At 40.4% G+C, this 3,658-nt stretch overlaps 1 long non-coding RNA gene across 1 annotated transcript; it reads left to right on the forward strand.

Annotated features, from left to right (window-relative positions):
• The first annotated feature begins 491 nt into the window (after window positions 1-491).
• Window positions 492-2,240, forward strand: LOC140578765 (uncharacterized). Its single transcript, XR_011983043.1, has 3 exons — window positions 492-527; window positions 674-717; window positions 2,086-2,240. It is a non-coding gene; the product is annotated as an uncharacterized lncRNA (long non-coding RNA).
• The last annotated feature ends 1,418 nt before the right edge of the window (window positions 2,241-3,658 follow it).

Genomic DNA, 3,658 nt, shown 5'->3' on the forward strand with positions numbered 1-3,658 from the left:
GGCACCAGTTAATGGCGGTTTTACCGGAAGTTGCATGCTAAACGCCCGTAGTGTTTACGTCGTAGTTATAGACCTGTCAACTGTAAAGTAGGGCAATGAATGTTTAGTCACTACTGCAGCAGATTACGGCAAATTTGGACAGAATGAACCGGCAAGGAGATATGACGCCATGCCTGCGTCTTTAGGAAATGTAACGGTACGAAAACAGATACAGACCGGTGTGAGACAAATGTATGTGAGGCTGCATTACATCGCAGCGATGTTTGTAGGGTGCACTTTTGTCATTACTCTTAGGCGATGTGAATTTACTGCATATATTTTAAAGTAAAAATGTTATATATATTTCACTAGTAATGTAAGCCATCATGAAAGAAACTTAATATTAAACGACTGGTTGGAATGCTACAGTGAAATGTTTGTGGTATCAATGTTTCGTATACTAATGAAATGTATACACATCTCAATTATTAACTTATGCATCTTGTCTTTATAGACTTTGAAGAGCTCTGACGACAGAGGGATCAAAGGTGAATATTTTGAAGCTGATGTCCACCACTAGTTGTTTCAGAATGACTGTGGAGAAGGTTTATCAAGTGTACACAGTGTTTTCAATAAAGACTGACTATTGAGAAATGTTGATGCTATGAAAGTCGTCTGTCACTTTTTTCTACAGATTTCTGCTGGAGAAAGACATTTCCAAGGAGAAAGTGATAAATGGTATGCTTTGTGCAGTTGGAGAAGTCAGCATTGCCACTACACAAGTTTGCTATTGAAATAGAAGTTTAATATGTTGGTTGTTAAAATCTTATTTATTTGATTTAGGCTAACCCAGGGTTTTGGGTTACAATGTACTACCTGGAAAACTATTCCATATTCCAGCTGTATGCTGTAAATGAATTTGCTATAGGAAGAGAAGCATAGTATTTCATAGGTAATTGTTACTGTTTAATATGTTAGTTGTTAATCTTATCTATCTGATGTAGGCTAACCCAGGGTTTTGGGTTACAATTAACTACCTGGAAGACTATTCCATATTCCAGCTGTATGCTGTAAATGAATTTGCTATAGGAAGAGAACTATAGTATTTTATAGGTAATAGTGTTACTGCCTAATATGTGACAGTTGTTAAAATCTGATCTAGGTCTGATTTAAAGGAACCTAGGGTTTTAGTTTGTGCTACACTAGTACGAAGACTTTTCCATAGTGTAGGTACATGCTGTGTGGAAAAAAAAGTGCTTCCTTAAATTCGGTTTAAAATGTTAAAATTAACAGAGTTGTTTATACAACAGCATGTTGAATATGTAGTGACAGAGGTGTTTTTTTGACCAATATGGTAAATGGCCATGATATTGCTTTTAAGGAGCAAAGGTATATTTGTGTCTGTGGCAGTAGTAATTTGTAGCATTTGTAATAAATTGCATTTTTGTGACAGGAAAAATTGAAATGCATGTGAGCAACCCATAAGTTAGTGTTGAAGTGAAGCTTGTGTAATATTGTTTCGCAGTGTGACTTCACAGGTAAGTGTGTCATTTTAACAATGAAAGTCGTGAGAGATTGATTGTAGGATAAAGATTGTAATGCTTCGTAAAATGTTTAATGTGTAAAGTGTGGTTTACTGTGTAGACACTTCAATATTAATTTAGCTGCATCACTGATTCTAAGTAGCTGAGGTGTGTCAGTGTACATAGTTCTCACAGAAAAACAGCATTGTAATTGCTTTAAGTAATACATATGAATTAAAATTAGTGATAACTGATAAGTACTAAGTCACCACACACACTGCACAACCATAAAATGTCATCTACATCTAACCTATATGGAACACTGTTGGAAACTGGCAGAAGAAAAGATGCTATGAAGTTCCATCCAAGGAGGAACAACTTGACATACATCATTTGAGCGGTTCTTGGAGGTGGTACTTTGCTGAGGGTAACTTGGTGGTACCTTGGTTATTGGGGATTTGAACCTGTGATTTCAAATTACAAGTGTTTATCACTAGCTATCAGGACATATAATTGAGATGTTAGTGCAAAGTGAGGTTGTAAGCAGGTGTGCCTTGTGTTGTCCCCCCCTGTTAATCTGCAGATGCCTCGCACTAAGGCGTCCCGGCGTTCAGCAGCAGCGAAGAAGAGGCTGATAGACCGGCGGCGAGCTGCTGATAGTCTTGATGTGGCTATGACTGATGACGGGGTTACATCTTTTCCCCCCTACCGGAATACCAAAAAGATTACGACTGAGACTTTCCCAACGAGCCACGACCAACAACTTCAGCAGGCTGCACAGCTGCAGCCTGACTCTGTCATGGCTATGACTGACGGGGTTATTTCTTTTCCCCCCTACTGGAAAACCAAAAAGATCCTGACTGTGACTTTACCGACGAGCCATGACCACCAGGTTCCCACCTTGGGTGCCATTTCTAGGACTGATGACGATTTGTATATGCCTTCTCTTTCTAAAGACAAGGCTTTGACTGATGACGAGGTTTTGCAGCCGCCTCAAAAAAGAAAGGCTGCAGGTATATTACCATCTATACGACCATCTATATTACCATCCATGCAACCATCTAATTCCTTGCCAACTCCTTTTGCAACTCCTTTTCCAACTCATTTTCCAACTCATTTTCCAACAAGTCTGGCAACAAGTCTGGCAACAAGTCTGGCAAAACCTTTGGCAAAACCCTTGGCAAAACCCTTGCTAATGTCTGAACAAAAAAGTACCCTGGCTCAACAGCAGCATATGAACTGTGTAACTATCGGTGCATCTCCTCATTTTCCTCAGGCACGTATTGTGAGAGGCTCCTTCCATCAAGGACACCCACGATTTGGCGTTAACAGTAACAAGCAATGTGTTGCTAATAGTTTGATTGCCATACTAATGTGTAAGATAAAGAACGTTTTCAGCTGGTCAGTCACAGACATTGATCAAGTACTGCTGAACGGAGATGACCTCTACACTACCATCAGAGATGCTGGGGCAATTCAAGATGCTTCTAGGTATCTGTTTGTGAGAGATCTACCAACTGAGTACACATTAAATGGTGATAAATTTGAAATAAACTACCATGATGACATGTTTGTTGGCTTGTTTGGTGTGAGCGAATATGGAGATATGTGCAACATTCTCATGTCAGCTGATCAAGCGGTAAGAAGAGTATTCTCACTGTATGATGCGTGTCTTTTTACTCTTAAAGTAAATACATGTGCCATCATTAAGCAAGGGTCATGGTATGTGGTGATCGACTCCCATTCCCGACGAGGAGATGGAGCAAGCGACGCATCAGGCAGAAGTATATTGGTGTACCACTCTGGCATAGATTCTTTGCTAGACCATGTGAATACCCTAGGACTGTCTTTAGATGCAACAGGGGAACAGTTTGAGATTACAGCTGTGAGTGTGACCAGTCGAAGCATCCTGCAGCAGCATCCAGATGGTAACTCCTCAGTCACCAGTCTCAACCAGTCTACCAGCATGTCAGAGCATCCAGACGGTAACTCCTCAATGACCAGAGTCCAGCAGTTTGCCAGCATGTCAGAGAGCCAATATGGTGTGGTAAGGCCAAATGTGACAGACGATGCAGAACCTGAGGTTAATATGCACGTGGGCAATGAAGGTGATGTAGTTTTTGTCAGTGAGCTATGCAGTGAGCAGTTTTTCTTCA

Source organism: Paramormyrops kingsleyae, chromosome 1, assembly GCF_048594095.1.
Source record: "Paramormyrops kingsleyae isolate MSU_618 chromosome 1, PKINGS_0.4, whole genome shotgun sequence".
Taxonomy (NCBI): domain Eukaryota; kingdom Metazoa; phylum Chordata; class Actinopteri; order Osteoglossiformes; family Mormyridae; genus Paramormyrops; species Paramormyrops kingsleyae.